At 36.2% G+C, this 24,337-nt stretch overlaps 1 protein-coding gene across 2 annotated transcripts in view; it reads left to right on the forward strand.

Moving 5' to 3' along the window:
- Window positions 1-24,337, forward strand: part of LOC132794279 (uncharacterized) — a 52,094-nt gene that overhangs the window by 7,299 nt on the left and 20,458 nt on the right. For both annotated transcript variants that reach the window (XM_060804601.1, XM_060804612.1), the window contains exon 2: window positions 4,126-4,187. The gene's annotated coding sequence lies outside the window, so the exon portion shown is untranslated. The remainder of the gene's footprint in view (window positions 1-4,125; window positions 4,188-24,337) is intronic.

The following is a 24,337-nucleotide window of genomic DNA, read 5'->3' on the forward strand; positions in this document are numbered from 1 at the left end:
CGCGTTTTAGCCTCGTTAACATTGTGGCCAGCACACAGATTGGACAGCTTTAAACACATACTTAAATGCCAACTGTTAATACTTTTCGCAATTTCGACTTTCCAATAAATTAAAACACATTTTACAGCTACAAAAGTATGCAAATTAAATGCAGAAAATGCCGAGAAAAAAAAGAACACAACTTCGTACAAAGGTCATTAAATTTTAAATTGAACTGTTGCAGTTTGAGTTTAATTCGATTGTTTCCTTAAACCAATTGGACAACTTTGACATATTTTCATCACAATTATGGATTGCATATTATTAATGAAGAAATGTAGTTAACATTTTAAATGGCATACAAAATAGTGGTAAATGTGGTGCACAATTTGAATATGCATTAAACTGAATAAAATTCATAAATTCTATCATTTATTTTTTCAATTTTGAGTAGTTTTGAAAAGTGAAAATTGTTTATGCAATTATACGATAACGTTTAATTTTATTGATTAATATTAGCATCGAATTTTATAATATTTTTTGCAGGGATCTTAATCTTTTTTGTAATTCACATAACCATGAATTAATTTGTTCTTTCTTTTTTGAAGCTAGAGACACATACAAACAATAATAACTATGATCATTAGGATACCTGAAAATTTAATATTTATAGTATTTGACGGTATATTAATATGGTATGTTTTAAAATTAATACCGCACTGTTTTGCCTGTATTCAAAATGGACAATTTTATTGTCTTTTGTATAATGGATTTTAATTTGAAGATTATTATTTTTATTGCATTATGCAATAAATGCATAAATGTTATATTCTTTATATTTTTATAATAAATTATATTATTATTATTGTATTAATATTTATTTTTTTATTCTCCGTGATGTATTAATCGCTTTCTTCACACAATATTAAGCCGCTTGTTAAACTTTGTTTTGCATCCATTTTTCATTAGTAAAACATAAAGTAAGCGAAGAAATGAACATGCTCCCAATGGGCCCAATCAATGCAATGCGTTTCCCACATCCTTCTTTTGGCCAGCCTCAAGCTGACCATGACGAAAATAAATGGCCGTGCAAAATGCCAAACAAATCAGTCGCAATTACGCGCTGTGCTGAGTGCCAAAGCAGAGGTAGTAAAAGGGGGCCAAGGGCAAAGATCGTCGACGGGGGGAAGTTCGTTGGTTGGTTGGTTGGTTGGTTGGTTCATCGAACAAATGTAAAACATTAAATAATTTCATTTGCTGGCAAATTCGTAATGCGGCGATGGCGTCGGCACCAGGCTCAATCAGAAAGTTAAGCAAACAAATTGCAAAATGAAAACACAACAACAGCAAAAAGCTGAATTCGCTTTTTCTTTTGTTTTCAAAAACAATTTTTTTTTGTTTCCCGTGTTGTTGGACAACAATGAGCGAGTAAAGTGAAAAAGCGAAAGCGAATAGCTTAAGGAGGAAGAACTGTATAGAGAGCACACGCAAAATATATATTTGTATTTGTATTTGAATTTGTATTTGTATACAAGGGCTTATGCCATTTTGAGGCGAAGGCGAAAGCAATTTCCGTTCGTTAAACCTACATTTCGAAATTAAATTTCTTACACTTGAAAAGTTCGCGCGCTGCCTTCAATATTGCCAGGCGTTTTTCATTTGCCTCTGCGCAATTATGCTGCTGTGGCAAGTACCCCTCGCTTTCCCTTTCCCTTTCCCCTCTTCCCCTCTCCCACAAAACACATCCTCATTCCACGGATTGTGGCCAGAGAGTGAGTTGTAAGGGCGCGCCTTTAAAAACTTTCCAAAGCAAGTCCGACAAAAAATCATTAAAAAATATGTACAAGCTGCAAAATATACATGAAAATATTATGTAAACAAATGCAGAGGGGGATGCCTTCCCTCCCCATGCTCCTCCTGTTCTTCCTCTTGCATCCCCCTAGCCACTCATTATGAGCTTCGACGACGCTTTGAAAAACCGAAGGGAACAAAGCAAAGAGAGAAAGCGAGGAAAAGTTCGACGTTGTTTACCATCGCGGTCGCTGCGCTGCGGTTGCCTCTTCGCCATTTTTTTACTTTTCTTTTTTTGGGGGCATTTTTTATTTTTTTTTGAGAGGGCAAAGGGAAAGGGAGCGGACAAGTTGACGAAAAATTGCTGAGTATTAAATATCTATTGAGTAGAGAATATTGTGGCATAAATTTGAAGCACGCTGGGTAAAATGTTGCTTGTTTTTCATTACACAAATTTTTTGAATAGCTCGCAGCTTAATTGAGGTATTATTTGTGTCATCGATTGCTTTTTTTTTTGGTGTTCAAGTTGTTTGGCCAGATACTTTTACAATCTACAATCTGGCTTTCCATTTTCCCTACTCTCCACACATACGCATTCGCACAATCTTATCCAATTTATATAATCTGCTTAATTTGTGCGAAACAAAAGGCGCAGAGTGAGACAAAAACGAAAAAAGGAAATGTGGATTGTTACCTCGGCTTGGGAAGGCCCAAGAGATAAGCTTGGACAACAAAAAAAAAAAAAAGTACCCAAAGCAATGCGAGACAAAAATTAGAATAAAAAGGATACCAAAAAAAAAAAACCATGAGACCCTCAATAAAATCTTTTTTATGTGTAGAACGCACAAAATATCTACACACAAAATATATACGTATTTTATTTACATGCTCTTGGCGAGGTTACGCGTATTATTGGACCCCAGGATGTTGTGTTTGTGTTTTCTCTGCTGGCAATAAAATTGATATAATGTGAATGCAATTTGCCGGAACTCAGATATTTCAAATTTAAAGCTTGATACAGACTCTCTCTCTCGACGGGCTGTCGAACCTCAAGACTTGGCGGGGATTAACTTGTGCTGTTTCGCTTTCAAAAAAGGACCTTCTAATATTTCACACACACACACACACACACACTCATACACATGAGAGATGTCCTGTTCGTTGACTCCTGTCCGACGCGCTTCACTTCAAAATTTTAGTTGCCCACGCGTCTGGCATACTACGACGCCATTAAATAGAATATTTAATTTTATTGTTGTCGCCGTGTCCTTGCCAAATACGTCACGCAAAGGGTCAGCATCGAGGCTTGAGTGCCTAAAAAGCCTGCGAGCCTTTAGGAGCCTCAAAGCTTGCAAGAGCTTCAGCGAAGCGGCATATTTCGAGGCTTAGCTTCAAATTTAAATTCCGAAAGCATCCCGAGGACATATTTGCATATTGTTCATTTTACTTGCCAAAAAAAAAACAAAAATTTAAGCAAAACGACAAATTCTCTTCATATCTTTTTTTGCATCCCGAGCACCCTGTAAAAATTATGTGTGCACTAAAAGGTATTTTAATATGCAGCAGACGGAAATAAAATCATATATGAATTTTAATATTAATTACATTTATGATGAGTAGACTTTTGTGCTCAAAAATTTGGTAAAAAGTTAAAAGATTTACTTTTAAGTAAAGCAAACTAACATAAAATATGAGAAGTGTTTTTATTTCAACAGCATTTTAGTTGCATTTATGAAATAAACTTTCTGCATTTAAAAAATTCTAAAATCTTAAAAAAATAAGCAATAATATTTTGCTATATCTTTAAAAATTTAAAAAAAAATGCTGTAAATATTATTCGTATTTTTTCTACTTCCTGTTTGATAAGTATTTATTAATAAGGACTATTTAAGCAAGAAGTACGAAATATTTATTAAGCAATAAGTATAAATATAAATTATTACTGATGAGTAATATTAATTTTACAAGGAGTCAAATAAATACGAAAAAATCTTTACAGCATAAACCAATTTATGAAGAATTAGCTAAATATGGGGAATATAAATCAAAGTTGAAATTAGATAACTATAAAACTCTATAAAAGATATTCTAAAGCTAGGTAAAATCGTTAACGAAATTTTCTTAACTTAAGATATGCTAATTAAAGTTGAAGTAAAGGAACTACAAATAGCATTTGAATTACATTTATGAAATGAAATTTTTGCAAACAATTATAAATTAAAAGTTGACAAGGTAGTTCGCTGGTCGACTCTACGCAGTCATTTGTTCCACTGAAGCAGAGAAAATGAAATAAAAACCAAAAAGTTATAAACAATTCTAATGAAACCCTTTTTCTTTCTGTTTTGCATTTTACAGAAAAAACAACAGCCGCATTGCATAAGAGAGAGACATGACGACTGTTGATTAAAACGATAAAGGTATGTGTATGGGAAAAATGAACAAATATGCAAATGCACAACCAGCAGATACCCATTAAATTATAAATTATTTGCTGGAGAATGCCTGAAGGCATCTATTTTTTTGGATAGCTACAAAATCAGAAATCTGTTGTCCATATTATTAAGGGCCAAAAGGTAAAACGAAGCGCATTTGTTGTGCTGTTTTATGCAAATAGCATTAAATATGCAAATCAAGGAGTAACGTGGCAGCTTTGAAGTAACTTTTAATTTTTTTGCTCTTGTCTGTTTTTTTTTTACCTTTTTTTGACATAAATGGTTGTCGCTCTGTTTTGTTTTTAACCGTGTTCATATCCGTATCCTGCCCAGCAGCCGTCGGTAACTGTTCTTTGTATTTGTCCATTCAATTTATTTATTTATGAATATTATGCATAAGAGTGGACAGAGAGAGACAGAGAGAGAAAGAGAAAGAGAGAACGATAGCAATTCGTCAAAAATATAGTAGTCAGCCATATTTCATTGAGAGATTTAAAAATAATATTTATGTACAAACGGAATTTCGATTTTGGTTTATTAACTGAAAGCGTTGACCATGTAAAAAGGTGCACTGACAAATGGCCCAGATGGGCAATAAAAACCCAATTTGATTTATGTCCAGCCTTAACATTTCTGCCATGTTAACGCCGCCATTGTGGCCGCTATCAAAATGGTAGCCAAAAACACACACATAGACACACTCCCGAGTTTTTTTTTTGTCAACGCGCTTGACAAGTGCCAGGAAAAAGAGCAAAGCATGGGCTGGGCAGGAATCCCAGCTCTCAGGTGCGTGCCGCTCAGCAGGTGCTTAAATTGCTGCCCGCATTTCGTTGTCCTGTTGTCCTTGCGACAGGACACTGAACGCAATAAAAGAGCAACTTGAAATGATTTGCGGCCAAATTGCTTCACTCAACTAAAGTCAGCAGAGAAAACACACTCACCGAAAATGTGCAATTAAATTGTGCAACGCATTATATCAGTTTGTCATTAATTAAATAACAATTAATTAAATGGCAATTCATTAGCTATGCAATTGACAATTACCACAACTTGGCAACTTCAGTTTATCATAATCAAATTAATTTGTCAACTCTCTCTCTCTCTCTGTTAACTCTCTTTGCGACGTCAAGGTTACAACATATATGTATATAAAAAGTCTAAAAAAGTATATAAAGTACAAGCACACACTCATTCACGCATAATATGTAAATAAATAGAAACATTGTAATTTATTTTTAATGCATTCAAACTCAAGATCTTAACTTTGTCACAGGCTGGGGCCAAAAAATTAATTATCGTTGGCAAACAGCAAAGGCAAAAAATAAATTTGTAGAAGAAAAGCGGTAAGGAAATTTTATGATGCAAGCCAACGAATTAGCGATACTCTGAGAAATTTGCGAAAACTTAAAATAATTTATTTTTGATGAGAGAGTTTAAGGAATAGGGTTGAGGAATATCTATTTTGTATATTTAATTGTAATCTTTTAAATGAAGAAAATATTGTCTAGTACTTAATTCATATTTAAACAAACGAATTTTTGGGATGCTTTTTATACTAACTTAAATGTATTTTACAAAATACTAATCCTACTTTTTCTAATTATAATCTTTAGTATTTTTAAATACCTTTTCCTGATACTTAATTCATAGTTAAATATCAGAAGATTACGGCTACTTTTTTTCAATGGTATTTTACAAAATTCTTATTCTACTTTTTCTACTTCGAAACTACAAAAAGAAAATAAAAAATTAATTAATATGAGCTATATATTTTTCAAATCTTCAAATGTATTTTACAAAGTGTTAATCTACTCTTTCCAATAATATTTTGTAGTATTTTTGTAGTATATCTCATCTACAAAGTGAAAGCTGGAGTGTAGTTAAGAGTTGCCACACATTCTGTCTCGCTGTGAAATAAAACCACATTCTCTTTCTCTCTCTATCTTGTTAGCAAATTGATTAGATCTTGTGCCAAAAAGGGTATCAAAAAAGGGGAAGGAAAATCATTGCAAGTTCGCCTTTAGAAGCGTATTTTTGTGTGTAAGCCGCCTGCTTAGAGCCTCGCGTATTTCATTACAGGCGACAGCACTTGAGCGTTGTTAAGCTAAAAGTAAATTGCTTATTAAAAAGCAGCCTCAGCGTTTACACACGCACACATAGACAAACACATTGACATCAAGCCAGAGCCATGGATAGATAGACACATGGACGAGCAAATGTTAAGCAAGCGAAGCAAGGGAGTCGAAGGGGGGAAGTAAATGGTGTAGATGTGGTGTGAGCCACTCATTTTCACTTCAAGTGGCAGCAAAAGCGAAAATTAAGTGAGTAGATGCCGCAGACAACACATGAGATGGAGATGGAGGCGAAGCTCGCTTCAGTTAGAGGTAATGACAAAGCGCCAGACTGTAACAGGAGTAGCTAAAGAAGAAGCGAGGAGCAGGAGGAAGAGGAGGAGTTGGAACTCGTAGAACTGTGGCTGGCAGCTCAGTTGGAACACGCTAAGGTCCTTGAAGCAATCGACTTAATGCTCAGCCTGTTGTGTATTTAGTTTGCATTTACATTACACATCCCCAACTTACACTCTTACACACACACATTCCCTACTCTCACACACACTCACACACACACATGTGCAGAGAGGAGGGAGCTGGCGCAAGGACATCTGCACACATGACTGCCGCCTGGCGCTTGGGAGCTCATAGCTTGCTTGCTTCGCAACTGTGGAGGGACGCACATTTAATTTTCTACACATTGTGCCATGTCCTGATAGATTAACTGCGTATCGGCTGCATATATGTACATACATATATTTGTATGTGTGTATGTATGTGTTCCGAAATAAGTTGTGTCCTTGTCACACTTACACATTTGACATGTGCTGGCTGATTGGATGACTTCGAGACACACACAGCTCAAAAGTCAAGGTAGCGACCAGACACTGGAACTGCCAAGAAGGGCAGCGGGTGGGGGGGAGTTGAAGGGGAGCTGCTGACACACGGTTCAATGAATTTTCGTCAACGTGATTCGCATTAGAATGTGTATTCAAATGAGCACATAATTTGTTTGTTTGTCTGTATGTGTGTGTGTGTGTGTGTTCAGTTAGACTTTCTTTCTATTCTAGATATGCATAAATATCGGCTGAACGTTGAGCTCTCGCTCTCACTCTCTACTCGCATTTTATGAGTTCAATTATGGCATATTGGGGTGTGTGTGTATGTGTGTGCAAGGGGGCGTGTCGTCAAGTGTGCGAGTGTATGTGTTCGTACGGCTTTGATATAAATTTCAAACAAATTGCAAATAAATTGGAGTTGTCTTGCCGTCGCCATTGTCAACCCTCCGCTGCTGCTGCTTCTGCTGTTGCTTCTTGGTTGGCATCTCTCTAGTGTGTCCCACAAGTTATTTAAAATATGCAAATTTCTTGTAGCTCATAGTCGACACGCTCCTCCTCCTTCACAGACAGACAGACTGAGAGGAACACAAGCTGAACACCCTCGGCATTTATTGCTTTTCGCCAGTTTAAAGAGCATTTATATCGTTTGCGGCAACTCCTATCGACATTTTCCCTCGACATTTAATTTGCTTAAGTTCACTAAGCCGTTGCCGCTGTGCCGCAAAAACCAATCTGTATTTATTTTAATTAAATATAAATTCATGTATGTATAAATCCATATGCGTGAGTCCATAAGCGTGTCCTGTTTGATCGATTGCTGTCCGGGTATTTTCCTTCTTTTTTTTTGCGTCTGTGGTCTCTGGACAAGTCAAACTGAATTGATTTAATGTGAAATGCAATTCGTTACTTATTTTATTCACATTTTCATTTTGATGGACAGCCGCCACCAGACGTGCCCTGCTTTTATTGCATTCACTCAGCTGATGTCAGTCGGAAACAATATGTAAATATATATAGTATATAAATTGATTCGAGTGTGTTTATGAATGCATCGTAGTGTTTGCTTTTGGATACATTTGATAAAAATTAATAAATAAATGCTGCTGCAATTCAATGCATAAATTTGAGTGCCAGTAAGCATTTCAACATCACAAAACAAAAAAGCAAGTAAGGAAGCTACAGTTGAGTGTGCTCGACTGAGAGATACCCGTTACTCATTTTTAATAAAAGAAAAACAATGCAGTATTAGTCTTAAAGTATTCCCATTTATATACTGGCGAAAATATACCAGATTCGGTATATGGATATACTATTACATTAAAAATATACCATAGAGTGAATATACCAGATTGTCAACCATATAACTAACAACCGAATGCACCCTAAATGTGTTATTGTACAACTTGAATTACATTCAAATTTGTGAAAATGCAAAACAATATTTTGCATATTTATTGTAGTATTTTCTTTCTCTCAACTATCAATATATTCTGCACTGTATTTAATTTAAATAACAGAAGAGCAGTAGAGAATTTTTACCTGCTGCCACAAAACTTTCGTTTTACAACTAAATCGAAATCGGCATCGAGAAATCGGCGAAAATAAAAAAAACGGGGAATTGCAATTCTATTTTGAATACACAAAGCAAACCGCGAAAATGAAATAAAATAAATCAAATAATCGAGTGCGCTCTTTTCTAATGAAAAAGCACAACTTCAAATAGACAGAGTAAAAAAAAAACCAAAATAAATAAAAAGGATTTTCATTGGATCAAAAAAACACGCAGAAAATATTTGTGGCACAGCTGTGAAATGTTCATTTTGATGTAAAGGTTTCGTTTGCTGCTGCTCTTTAAAGTGAAGCTCAACCGAGAGGATAAACGGGGCGAAAAGAGGCGTGGTTGGGGCATAACTTTTGTATAATGATGGCTGATTTTCGGGCCATGCTGCTTTATATAAACACTCAACAAAAGGCGAAAATAAATAAGAGCACAGCTTTAGCATTTACTCAATTGCAAGAATGGGAACCATCATCATCCATCCAGTTAGGCTCCCTCCTCTCTATTCCTCTCTACACTCTCCTCACTCTGAAGTCTGTTTTATTTTCGCGCATTTGCTGTTTATATAAAACAATAATAATAAATTTTGTGGCAATTTGGAAGACGACGGCGTTGCTCCAGTGCCGTTGCCTTTGAGTCCTTTGTTGCCTTTTGTCGAGGCTGCTTTGACTTTGACTATTCTCCGACCGCGCCAAGACGTATAGCCCCCCTAAGCCCTATCGCCCCTATCTTCCCGCTCGTTCGCTTAGTTTCAGGACACCCCTGAGGGGCGCAAAAAAGACGCCCTCAATTTCGTTTAGCCAGCGGCTTCAGTTGCGTATTGTAAACTTTCGACATTTTCTGTTTGTGTTTTGTGTCGAAAAGTTTTTGCTCTTTTGCATTGAATTTATTTGTTTGTTTTTGCCAGCCTCAAGCGAATTATTTGCCACGTCCGCGGGGGGGGGAGGTAGCTGAGGGGGAACTGGTTGCTAGGCTGCGGTAATTATGCAACCATCAAAATTGCTAGATTTTTGATTTGCCTGCAGACGGTCTTTATTAAATTTTGCAATACAAAAGTGTTGTACACACGTTTACTCATCAGCATGATACGCATGTTTTCTCTATTTTCCCTCTCTGGCTCCCCTGCTTCCCTTCTTCCTGGCAAACATTCCCCTACCATCTAAGACTTCCTTTTGCCATTGATAGGCGGCATTCAAGACGATTGAGATTGAGGCGAAAAAAAGATGCTGAGGCAAACGAAAGGAAACTGCCGCTACTTTGTATGCCAACAGCACACATACATATGTCTGTATGTGTGTGTATGTATTTATCTCTCCGTGTATGTGTGTGTGTGTAAATGTGTGGCAAAGTGACGATAAAACATTTGCTCCGATTGCTTAAGTATGCCATAGCAAGCAAGCCAAACAGCTTTCAGCTTTATACCCTGGCACACAAAAGGGTACTCGCTTTCCATGGTAATGTTTCTATCAGCCAGAGCAATAAGCAAATAGAATTTACTTTATTTGCCCAACAAGCAGCCATGCTTTGAATTATACTATTCTGTGGAGTTTTCCATTTAAACACGCTGTGAGTGATAAGAATGTTGAAATATTGCAATAGCAGCAGCTAAGAGGGGGAAAATACAAGTTTAAGTTTCTATTCGACAAAGAAATATTTCATCAAGAGCATTTAAATGAAATTAATGTTAATTTCGAAGATTTGATCACTTGTTGTTATGGCAAAGTCAAATAGAAGATTCAAGAAATAAGAGAAACTTATAAACACATTGTATATATATGTAACAAGTTTTTACAGCATTGACTTTAAGGTATATAATTTAAATTGAAGTTCAGGTCAATCAAAATTTATGCGAAAGATTTTCAGAAGCAGGTAAACTATGTATGTATATAATGAAATTGTTCATTTTACCTAGACATATTGCTAATTAATATATTATATGTTTACTGAAAAAAAAATAAAATACATAAATTAAATAAATCCCAAAAATACTATAAGCAAAGATATATATATACAAACCTTTAAAAAAATTGAAAATAAATAATATATATTAGAAAATATAGAAGAATTGTCAACTCATAAATTCATAATTTAATGCTAGCAAAACAAAAAAAGAATAAAATGTAATCTAATAACAATTTCGAACTTTATTATATACAAAATTTAAAATTATTTTTCCTTCTTTTGTTGCTATGAGAAATTAATGCTGTTTTTAAATACCCATTGATATGTTTTGCTATCTACTGCCATTAAGCAAATCGGCAAAGAGCATATCAATTTCGACTTCGGCTCGATCTGGTTTATTTACTTGCTTGGGATTTCATTGATTTTGTGCTCTGGCGTTTTGTCAGTCGATACGTGTGCTTCTTTTTCAATGCGCCCGAAAAGATGCTGCACAAATACATTGACAGCTACACACACAGATACATACAGCTACACATACACTTAAAGTTAATGACTTGCCGTTAGTTGGAGGAGGTCGCCGCTTAGCCTAAAATCGAAGCAAGCTGCTCTCGGTGTTGTTAATTTAAGTAAAAAGCATTTTAGCTGATGTGTTTATTTGCCACGCCCAGCACATACACATACACTCACACACACTCGTACACACACACAGACAGCTGTGAACTGTTATCCTGGGTCGCCATATTAGTGATAATTTAGTTGGTCTCTTGGTTGTGCTCTAGTAGCACATATATTTCTTAGTACAGCTAGAGAGCAATGGCTTCATATGGAATACTCCACAACATACACAAATACACACATATGTGCACACACACAACTAAACTGTGTGTGTTTTCGTACATAACTGGGCTCATTTTTGGCATTTTGCCAGTGCGCCACGTTGGCGTCCATTAATGTGAAAATGAGTTGAGATGCCGAGGCAAATGTGTTGCCAGATACATACTATACAAAAGCATATATACATACTATATTTTTCCATTATGAAACGCTTGAATGAGCATTTATGTTCATGTATCTGTGTGTGCGTAACTATGTATTTCTCTATCTCTTTCTTTATCGAATGTCTACTTTAACGCTTAAACTGTTCACAAATGTAAATTTTCGTACTTTTTTTTAACGCCATTTTGGCAGGCGTCAAAAGGCTTCACAATATTGTTATTCAAAGTGGCTTAAATTGATTTGAAAGGCTTTTAGAGTTATGTATATTGCAAATGCATTCAAATATTGATTACTTTGACATTTTTCTGGCTCGAATCTACAATAATATTGGCGTGATTTTGCACTGTTCAAAAATGTATAAATAATGAATGAACACATGCATGCCCCGGCAATTGGACACCATATTTTCAGTCATAAATTATTAAAGCAAAAAAAAAAAAAAAAGATGAAAACACTACTAGGCTGCGAGAAATGCCATAAATAAAACATGGCCAAAACGAACACATTTTCAGTTAGCTGCTAATGCCAAAAATTGAAAGCCAATGGCCTGGCAAATAATGTATAGCTGTCATAGTATGTATGTTTGTGTGTGTGTGGCAATTATGCAAATGTGTGTTAGCAATTGGTAGACATGTAAATACAGCCTGACAAATAAAACATTTTCTATGCAAGGCAACATTTTTTTGCTAAAACAAAAGCATTACAACTTGAAATAATGGAAAAAATGCTAGCAAAAAAAAAAGAAAGAGCAGAATTTGGCGACATAAATTATGCCAAAGCATGCGCCGGCACAATCAACAAACAGGCGCATATCCTTGGTGACCTACAAATGACTCTGGCAAACATTTTGCACATTTTCCATAGCATACTTTTCTGGGCGCGCCCCATGCAAATTGCTGGCCATTAATTAGCGGCACGCGGTCGCTGCACAAAGTTGTTGTTGTTTACCAGTAATGCTATTTAAAGTCGCTTTAAGAATTCACAGCACAAAAGCGTTAAATTTGTTAATAATAAATTAAATAAATGTGTGAATTACACGCATGTCATGTTTGTCTGTCTCTCTGTTGACCAAGTGTTGTATTTATATTTCATATGCAAGGTCGTGGACACTGTGGTTTTATTGTTTTACTATATATATACAGTTTTCTCTCTTAACTCGCAATGTCTGGCATTGACAGTGTTCTGTTTAAACACAATTTGACAGGCTTTCTGCTTTTTTTATTTGCTTTCATTTCGATGGCTAAGCTGATCAACTATTTTAAATGATAATTGGCTTAGACTATTTGCTAGTCTCCTTAGCTAATCCTTTACTTTCAACAAAATCTAATTGGATTTGTTGCCTATCAACACAAAATGACATTAAAATAAATTTATTTGGCATTTATAAATTTAAAATACTAATAATGAATATGAGAGTTGCAACTAATGCTTTAATACAACAGAAAATGAAATTCGTTTATTATGCAAGCCTTTGTCTGAATAACAATTTGTGTATAATTACTTAACCCCAACTTCGAAACTCATTAATCTGCAATTAAGCAGTATTTGCTGGTGGAGTAATCGGCCCCTTCTACTATATTCTATATACTTTATTATATTAAGTGCTGCGCGCGTTTAATCGATTCAAACTCAAACTCCCCGATAATGATTAGCGTAATGTGTGCGCACTTTGCAGATGCTCGAAACGAAAGATGAAAGCGTAAATTATTTTACTTCCACACAGCGTTTTTTTTGTCGCTGTTCCCTCCTCCACCTTCTCATCATTTTGTACATTAAATTACCCCACAGCTGAGGCCTAGTCGAAGCCAAAAGAAATATCCAGAGAGCTGTTCATGTGCCTGTTGTTGCCCCTGCCTCCTGTCATGAGGCTGACATTTAATCAAGGTACAGCGTAAAGGTAAACAAACGGAAATAAGCGCAACTTCCTGTTGCTGTCGCTGCTGTTTTTGTGTTGCCATCGTTGTTCGCATACGAAACGGAAATACAATCAAAATTGTGTAATGTTTGCTTACCAGCCCCATGTAATGCGGTGTGGCAAGGTGGGTGGAAAGCACGTGGCAGGTTGTAGAGAGTGTGTTTTAGTTTTCATTTGTGCCTGGATTTTGTTGGGGTGAGGTTTGGGGTTTTGAAGCAGCTTGTGACAGCAGAGTTGCCTTGCCAACGCGTACTTACTCCAAATGAATTTTGCGCCCAATAAATGATTAGCATTATGCCATTGAATATTTAATGCGTTTGCCTCTCCATTTATTGACAATGTTTTCGCACAGAATTCAATATGCACACACTCACATTAAATGGGTTTTACGGGTAGCGGAAAACTGAAATAAATGGCTTTTGGTGTTTCTGATTCCGAGAATGAGCTGCTGCTGTCAATTATAATTGATGTCTTGACAAGTCAATTGTCAGCAAATTGATTGGTATGAGAGTACTCTAAAACTCGGAAAGTCAAAGCCAATTTTGAGGGCTGAGTAAATTGACTTGCTTTGCAATTAAACGAAAAGTCAAATGGTGTGTAATTTGATATTTAAATCATTACTTGTGAAAGACTTGACGTTGCGAGAGCACGTGCAGATGCTCAGCAATCACAACTATTTCACATCCATCAACACATTTTGCAAAAATAGCTGCACTCTACTTTCATTCCTTCTTTTTATATGCTGCAAAACAATTTCCAAAGTCATATTTTATGCCATCAGAGGCATTTGTCATTTATGCGCAAAATGTTTGGCAATTTTGCCCAACAAACTACACTTTTTCCGTCCCCTTTCTCCCTTTTAACAAGGCAAACAAACTATGTGCGGAACGTTTGAGGGCATCAGATGATGATGTGAAAGAGGGCGAATGGACAAGAAGCTAGCTTGTCATAAAAACCATAGGCAAAGGGGTAAAAACATATATGTATGTGTATGGAATATTCTAGATGAATATGCCTGGTGAATGAGAACAGCAACAGCAGCTGACAATTTAGCAAAACTTGTGTTATTTGTCTCCTCCACATGCAGAATATAAAATAAAAAATAGAATTCGTTACGCAGCAAACAGAAGCCCAATTTGATTTTGGCTTTAGATCCAAAGCGAACGAACTGGCTCTGGACATATTTTTGTACTTTTGCTATTGCCTTGGTCAATTGTAAAAAACATTCCGAGTGTCGAGTGTGAGCGAACGCGTCAACTTCGACGCAGTCTGTGACAGCTCTCGAGATTGTTATGAATATATAAACGGCACATACACATACATAGATATTATACATAAATGCGAGCCTGTGTATTGTGTCTGTTGGCGACAAAAGTAGCTAAAAATATTACAAAAGTTGTCGCTTCGTTGGAGAATATCCTGTAAAAAGTCCAAGGTTGTCTAATGATACTCTTTGAGTATAAGACATTTCATTTTCAATTAAAAATTTGTTACATGGTGGCATTTTAAATTAAAATGTCTTTATATTCCAATTATAAATTAAAGATAATTTTAAAATTGTTAGTAATATATTCACTGCTTGAAACATTTATATACATTTTAAATTTCAAATTTAAAAATGAGAGAACCTCATTAGAGAAGAGATCGTTTATTATTATGATAGAACTTCTACAAAGATTTATATTCACTCTATTAAGTATTGTTTTTGAATTGTAAATTGATACTTAAAAATATAAAAAATTTCCTAGAGCCAAATTAAATTTAAAAATGAGAGACTCTTTCGAACGAAGAGATCGTTGACTATTTTAATAGATATTTTAAATAATTTTCTACTCAATTTTCAGCCATTAAACTTTTCAATTTAATTTCAAATTTATTGTTCGATATATCTGCATTTTATATCCTTTACAGGGTATTTTAATGTCGGTTATTTTATTAGAAATTCTGTCTCTCTGTCCCTCTCTCCACTTTTGTTTTCTTCTGTGTTTTCGCATTTGTTTGTTTGGTTTTTGTTTGTTGCTATTGAGACTTGTCAAAATGGCTGTCATTCTAAATGTTGTTGTTGAATGTGAACGCAGTTGTTGTTGTTGTGTTGTTTGTTGTTACTTTGCCTGTTGGTACATTGTCAAGCCTTGCCACAAACACACACACAGAGGGAGAGACAGAGATAGACTCACACACACACACATATATGTGTGCTTCGCGTTTATTGTTTGGCAATAAATTTGCTGGATAATAATTTCAGTCTGGCGTCATAGCGATGATAAACTGTAGATGATATATTATTGCGTTCTAAGTCGAGTAAATAGCAGCGCTCTCTGTCGCACACACTCCCCCTCTCTCTCTCACTCGCTCTCTTTCCCGATTTCTCCTTGCTTTGTTTCCCTTTCTGTTTGTGTAGGCATCCGGAAGAACGGCGCTTAAGTGCGTGGTTGGATTTGGCAGCAGCTTCGCTAGCAAGCCGACTTAAGCAACCTCCGCTAGGCATACAATATGCCACGCCCCCTTCCATATCCCTATCCTGCTCCCCTATTCTTCACACTGCATAAATGCCTAAAGCCCTTTCATATGCAAAGTGTCGCCTCGTGTTTTCTCCCAAAAAAAAATGCTGCTTCTGCTTTATAGATGCCATTTTTAAGAGTTAGTGCGACGAGTGCTCATAAATTTGATGACTACTGAGTGGAGAGTGAAGAGTATGAGTACCCATATATGAACACGAGTACGAATACAAGTACGAGTACAAGTCCCACACATGTTTGAGCATCAACACAAAATGCTTCACAAAATTTACAAGCATCTTTTTGGGCGCATGAAAGGTTTGTTTGAAGGATCAAACTGATGGATAGAAGACTAACTGAATGATGCAAAAGTTTGAAGTAAAGAATGCTCTAAATATCTGCCTTATTTTTACAATTGATAAATGGATTGAAAAAGGTTTATTTTATTTAAAAAGTAATTAAAATAAAAGTCAAATATTTAACATGAATGTAATGAATACTTTTGCTTGAAATTATGTGAAAGAAATAAAGAGACCAAATTTAAAACTAATTAAATATTATACTTCAATAATATGAAAATAAAAATTCGAAATATTTATGTAGAGTGATATATCGATTACATTCAATTTCATATCAAGTTAATTGCAGAAAATCTAATACCAAATTAAATTCCATTTTAATTCATTACAAATTGCACATAATTAACATATAACTCATTTTGAATATTTGAAATGAATAAAAAATTTCATTCTCTTTCAATTGTTAGCAATTCGATATGCATTTAAAAGCTGATGATGGGCAAATTGCATTTTATTTTCCCACACATTTATTTGGCAAGTTGCGACAAGAGCTGTCTGACATATGCCATAGCTGAAGCGTAAAAAGTGTGTAAAAATCATTCAGAAATACAATTTCTTGCCTTAACACATTTCAAACAAATTCCCACCTATGGCAGACACATCAAAAAATGAAAAGAAAAGAAAGGGGAAAGAAAAAAGAAAACCGCAGCACAATGCAAACAATCGAAAGACGTATATGAGGCTGACAACGAAATTTGCTGGCTGTCAATTTCAGGCATTCCAAAAAATAAAAATACATACATATATATATAAATTCGTTGAATATGCATTACGCAATTCAGCGACAGAGACGACGACAGCGACAGCTAAAGATGGAGACTAAGGTGGAGTAAAAGATGAAGGCTGACAGGAGTTCAATATGCGAAGCTATCGATTTTCGCGACGCCAACGGACCGCACCCTTTTTTTCGTTTTTTGTTGGTTTGCTTTGTTGTTGAGGAGACATCCTGAAGGATGGCAAATGGAAAATACGAAGAATGCCTTGAGGAACGTAAAAGTCTTGAGGAGATTGTTCCTCGTGACGCTCTAACTTTGACTTGCTGTGATGTGATTGACTTTAAGAACAGAGCAGCAAGTAAATTGTATGCCCGAAACGTAAAAAATTAAAATGCCCAACGCTATAAATAAGCATCATTTTGTTGGCCAGCTCCCAGTTTGGCAGTAGCCAGCAGTCAGTTCCAGTTTTTTTCAGCTCCCTTCGGTGGTCAATGGACCGTTTTGGAGCTGACTTATCCAACTCCAACGTTGGCGGTGGTCGCGTTGTCGATGTCGATGCCGATGCCGTCGTAACGTGAAATGAAAGCACGTAGCATTTTCATTTCGGTCAGCGTGCGGAATGCCAATTACAAGATGTGGCGACCACCGAGAAACAACAAAAGAGACAGAGAGAGAAAGACAACCAGACAGTGAGAAAGAGAGACGTAGGCAGATCCGCTGGCTTAGAAGCATTCAGAGCGAGTCGACTAAAAAAACCGAGAGAAAAAGAAAAGAAAACAGCATGAAACTCATTGAAATGAGTCGCGCACTGTCGACGCGGCCGCCCCTCATAACTGATAGATGCCTTTTGGCGAAATTTTTAATAAACTTGTGTGGCTCCTTGAGATTCACCAACACACACACACACATACACTGATATATATTCTATATATATAGACAGCTAGAAGGTCTGTGGCAGCAAAATGAAGAAAAAGGCTGAAACGCCCACATAGCGAAACCGAGACGTCCTTCGACGTCCTTCCGTTACCTTTTTGCTTTTTAGACTAAGCAAGAAGGAGAAAGAAAGACGGAGAGAAAGAGAGAGAGAGAGAGAGAGAGAGACAGCTGGAGGGAGCGAGTAAGGTGACTATTACTGGAAGTCCTCTGTCTGTGGAGCACTTAAAAGTGTTTTATTATTGAGGTTTGCAATTGGAATTTTAATTTTTATTTTATAAGTTATGCGTGCTGAATCTTAAACATGCCACATTAAGATCTAACGCTTGCCAGCTCCATCTAAAAGCTCCAACTCCAACGCCAAAACTCTAGCTGTCCCTTCGAATGACTTTGACTTCCCACACACACACACACACACACACACGTACACACACAAAGTTGGCATGGCTTTGCTCTTGATTTCGCTGTTTCTATTGCCGGTAATTTATTATGTTCCGACGCGTGTGTTGGTGGCTTTGCTTCTTATTTTTTACTTGTGCTGCTTGCTAATAGCATGCCCCAAAAGGTAGGCTACACACGAGTTACACACACATGTGGCCGCTACTTAATATGCGCGCACCTGAGCAAACACAACACCACGTCCAAGCTTTAAGGCCTTCCACGCACTTGAGGTGCACTGCGAAACCAACACCAACCACAACAACACAAGAAATACTCTGACTAGCAGAGGCTTAAACAGAACTATTAATACTCTTACTACTATTCAAGTACTAACGAAGTCGCTTTTAGTAGCTGGAATTATAAACATAATATAAAATCTTTTTTAAATCTTTTAAAAATGGAATATGACAAAATTAAATATAATAATGAATTGAGTATATAATTTTTTAAAGAAACAAAAATGAAATAAATGATATTATAGCAATACATGCCGATGACATTGTTCTTCACTATAATATATTTTATATTCTTTTCTTATTAAATTACTTAGAGAGTGGTTAACTAAAGCAATAACTTCGCAATCAAGTCTATTTAATGTGAGAAACAATCTGATTCTTTTTAAAATTATGAATTTTATCTGAACTCTAAATATTATATCATATATTTTTGTTAGGCTCTGTAGAAACTACTAACTAAAATTCAAATATGTTATTTCTTATTTGGTTATAAAGAAATCATTGCATTTCATGTTAACTTTAAATATGAATTTTTATTTTAGACAGTCTTATGAGAAACTTTTTAACTAAAGTAACAATAATCTATTATTTAGTTATGAAGAAATTATTGAATTTTATCTTGACTTTAAATATGAAATTGTATTTTACTTGGGCTCCAAAGAAACTTATTAACTAAATTTCCAAATAGATATTATTTAGTCATTAAAGGCTTCCACTTCCACACTAGTTTTTAATCTAAATATAGTTTCTTTCTTGCAAGTCATAAATTTCCATAGCTAAAACCCTGAACATGCGTACTCTCAACATTGCCAACACATTCGTGCTACCCCGTTTATCGTAAGTGTAAAATACACTATATATCAGAATGTCAGCGCACTTAACATAGTTTATATGTGCGTGTCACTGGTTTTGAGCTCCTCATTCTCAAGCTTAACCATTATGCACACGTCGCGCATAACCATAACGATTATGCTAATGCTCTGCTCCCCTCTGGGTGGCAACGAGGTAAGTAAGGGGGTGGTAATGGGGTTAGCTGCTTGTGATGCTGCTGTTGCTGATACTGGCGCCTTCTTATGATTTGCCTTGGCTTATTTCTAGCGCCCGCGCGTTCATCGCGTTATTTACATACCTTAAGTAGTTGTAATGGGCTTTTGGGTGGAATGTGTTGTGTGTAGTAGGATGAAGATGCAGGGGGAGGTGTGGTGTGTGGTTATGGTTAGCCCCCAATGCGACAAGGTGTTGGCAATGAAGGCAACTAACTTGGCTTAGCTTCGCTTCGCATCTCGTCCTTGGCTGCAAGACAAAAATACGCGACGAGTTTTGTCTATAGCCAAGAGTGGCCCATACAGCCAAGCATAGACAAAATGTGAATGAGTTGAGTGACTACGAGTGTGTCTGTGTGTGTGAGCTAGTTTTCATTATGCTCATATATCCAACTACATCGGAAGAATGAGAAGTACATTTGGTCTTGGCTTACTTTCACGCATTTGCAATCTCATGGGCTTGCATTTAATGTGCAGCTTATTTGGATCACAGAATGAACCATTTGTAGTTGCGTGCTGGGCTTACATTTAAGTAGATATGTGTGAGATGAATTCGCAGCTGCTTAAACTGAGTGAGTGAGCGAGCCAACATAAAAACGCTAACAAAGTACCAAGCACTTTGCTCTATTGAAATAACGCTACCTGTGAAGTCTTTTATGCTACTTTAATGGATATTAAAGGGTATACTCATAAAGCAGAAAAAATGAAATTGAATGGTGAAAGAAAGTGCGGCTTTCTCTCAGAAACAACTTTCCACAGTTGATTCGAAAAGTATTGGCAAGTCGTTGCCCTCATTAAAAGTTTAGTTTGCCATAGTTCGCCGACTTGCATCTGGCATCTGGCATCGGACATCGCATCACGCGGTTACTTTTATGCTACTTGTACCACAATTTTCTCAGTTTTGCGCATAAATTTGTTTTTTTTTCCCACTTCACAAAATTTTTGCTTTAAAATTTATTCAAGTTGCCAGCTGTTGCCATGTAAACTTTTGTTCTTTTTTCTTTGCTAATATTAAATTGAAATTAATCTTCATCAAAAGTTGACCGGCGGTTTAATTAGTTTTTTGGCCAAGCCAAATCCATGAGCCACAAAACTTCGAGCGGGTCATTGACAAAAAAAAAACGTTATACTGAGTGTAAACTCAAATAGAGTTTGATATAAAACAAAATTTCAAGTTTAAATTCTCGCATTGTAATAAATACGAAATATTAATTGCCACATTTTTAAAATATCTGAATGAATTATTAATTAAAAATCACTCAATAAAGTATTTTATTTAACCCTTTTTTACCCCATTCAAATCTGTTATTAAATATCTAAAATACACAGAAATTTTGAACAATTTTTAAGCAAGCAAAAATTGTTTGGGGGCGCAGCACACACGACGTCGAAACACAAATCAAATACAGAGAACAGCAGTAAAGTGAAACAAACAGCAGCAACAGCAACGAACAAAAGCAAATTAATAGAAAACAATAACAATTCCCTTTATTATTATTACTGCAGTGAGACTAAGACATGAACTGAGCATTAGACGAGGATGGGAAAACAGACAGACGGGAACAGAAACAAGAACAAGAACAAGAACTCGAGTCGAGATCCTTATTGTGCCAAGTGCCTAAGTTTTTGTGTTTTATTTTTATTGTAACTGTGCGTCGTCTGCCAGAAAGTGTTTGAGGGAGTCGAAGACAAACACATGCACAAATAGAAATACATACACATATATATGTATGCATGTAATTTACAACAACAAATGCAAGTTAAATACACAAATATCGTGTTCAATACGTTGGCCTTGCCTAAAAGTATGCCACACTTTTCGATGCTACGAATCTCTCAAGGGACTTGTGCAAGCAGAAAACTTGTCCTCGAAAATGCTGCCAGCATATAAGTATTTTTATCGTTGCTGTTGCCGTTGTTGTCGTTTTGTTGTGTATAAGTTTTGCTACAAAAAACGAATCGCTCAAAGTGCGAGCTCAAGAAATCAGGCCAAGTAATATTAAGAAAGCAAGAAACAAGCGCATTCATTGCGACGTCAACGTCGAGAGCACGAGCTAAACTTTCTCCAAGTGTAGCTGCGATGTATGTCAATGTGTGTGTGCAGGTGTGTGTGTGGGCTACGTGCATTGCATGTCGAATGGTTGGCAAAAAAACACCTACCAGCAGCAGCAACTTTATCTAAAGTACAACTTTTTGCCAACTCTCTGCTCCTGCATCTCTCCTGGGCTACGCTTTCCAATTCCGACAACAGCAAAAGCGGTTTCCTGTTTTTATACATTTTTTTGCCTGATTTGTTGCCACACCTCCCCCTGGGGGAGGGCGTCAATGCACAACACACACACACCGCTCGCCTCGCCTCGACTCTCAACTCTGGCCTCTGTAAATTTGTGTTGTGTTTTGGCAAGTTTTTACCCGCTTTTAAACAGAAAATGAAACTGTTTTTGTTTATACAATGATGCTGGCTATAGTTTTTTTCTTCCTTCCTTCCCACCATTGCTGGCTTGGAACATGTGCCAATGATTTTTAATGCGATTTAAGAATATCACACTGAAAAGGCCCATTGCAAGCAACGTTTTTGCTGTTTGTGTTTTTACATTCTCTCGTTTGTAGTTTATTTTATATACGTAGAAAGCGAGGCTTAAGTGTGGCTGTGGCAACCTTTTTTATTTTGTTGGTGTTGTAGTAAGTGGCCAGCCAATGAAAATGTTTTCAAAAGGTGTAACCAAGTCATATAAAGCTCTTTTGAACCCCGGGCGATAGTTGTGTGTATAATACTCTATATATATGTATGTATGTATATATGTATATACATATGTTCGTGTGCGTGTCTTTATTTAATGTCATTAACGCAAATTGAATGTTATACGCATTTAAGCCCTTTGAGCCATTGCATGCGCAATTGACTTTTTGGGCGTATACCACGTCTGCCACCCTCTTTCTGCCTTCCTTCCTTCCTTCCTGCATATATGTGCACATTTGTCCTGACTTATGACCCTGAACACTTTCGCATTACGACGAACCCACTCTGTGCTTGGCTGAATCAAACAAGTAAATTGGCTGGCCACTGGAAACCCAGCCAAAAAGGGTTTAAATTTAAATTACAAAGAGCTTAAACAGCTTGGATAACTTGGTGCAGATTTAACATTATAGTTAAATGTTAGTTCTAAGTATCAGAAATTTATTTTTAAATCCTTTTACTATAAGGAAACTAAGCCTTAATTTACCAAGCGTATTTTTAAAGCGATTTTTGCTAAATGCAATAATACCTGTAGTATTTATGATTCCTGAAAATTTAAATTCATTTAACAAATGGTTTTGTATGGGCAAAATCGCCCTTTGGCTGACAATTTGGTATAGTTTGCATTCTTTTGTATATTTTTAATATAGTATACTATATATATAGTTTATATATTTTAGTATTTTTATGTTTTGTAATTCGGTATATTTTAATAATAATATTACCGTACCGAATTTTACAAACCTTTGGCAATTTATCGATATACCGATTATATCCTTTGCTATATTATCTTAATTTTTGCGGTATATTAATTTAGTACATTTTAAATTTAATGCCGCACTGTTTTGTCTTAATTTAGAAAAAGTAGCGGGTATCTCACAGAGGAGCAGACGTGACTGTCGCTTTCTTACTTGTTTAATATTAAATTTCACACTCATTTCAAATTTGGTTTTTTTTTATTTTCCTTTCTTGCTGAATTTGATTTATTTAATTTGCAACATTCCTGTGCATTGTCGTTCATTTCTAACTAACAGTTTCATTATCGTCAATTCCACAACTACTAAACAAACTCATAAATTCCTTGGCAGACCGTTCATTCTGTTTCACTGTTTCTCATATTTTCTCTGGGGCTTTCTCATGGACAGAGCAAAAGTAGAGAGAATGTTTTTAGCATAAGCTTGGCTCGTTTGCTTGGCCTATTTCAATAATAATAAAAGCATAATACTTCTTGTGCAGCAATTGCAAAATATTTCTCATCAAATGCCGCGCTTACATAAATATTTAAACTGAGGCATTTGGCATGAAAAGCATTTGGCCAAGACCGAGTCTCGGCTCTCAGCGAGATGGAAAATAAAAGCCATGCCAGCTGGCAGAGGCCATGAGGAAGGAACGAATGTCTCTAGAATTTGGGCCATCATCTAAGATTCTTAGCTCAAAATCTGCCAGATGTCGAACGAATAGCTGAGTGAGTGAGTGAATGAATGAGTGAGTGTATGTGTGTGTATGTGAGTGAGTGAGTGAGTGATGAGTGCATGAGGATGTGGAACATCTGTCCTTGGACTAAGAAACTGATTTCCAATCGTAGAGCACTGACAACATGCTGCCAATGTTAGCCTCCAAACTTCTTCACACTCATTGCTTCTGCCTGCAATCGTCAGCTGCCGTTTGCATACTTTTACACAGACTGTTGTTGTTCTTTGTTGTTTACTTGCTTTTTTTCTCTACTCGCTTTTTTTAGTGCTTATACAGTCGGAAAATGGAGCTATAAGCCGAGAGTATCTGCCTTGCATCGTGTCGCTGTCATTTCAGGCTAATGTCGTCTTCGCTCCAGTTTCCTTTTTCGTGTTCACTGTCTCACTGGCTCTTGTCATTGCCATCCTACTATAGTCTCCGTTTTCCTTTCTCACTCAC

The sequence above is a fragment of the Drosophila nasuta genome, chromosome 2L, assembly GCF_023558535.2.
Source record: "Drosophila nasuta strain 15112-1781.00 chromosome 2L, ASM2355853v1, whole genome shotgun sequence".
NCBI classification, from domain to species: Eukaryota; Metazoa; Arthropoda; class Insecta; order Diptera; family Drosophilidae; genus Drosophila; species Drosophila nasuta.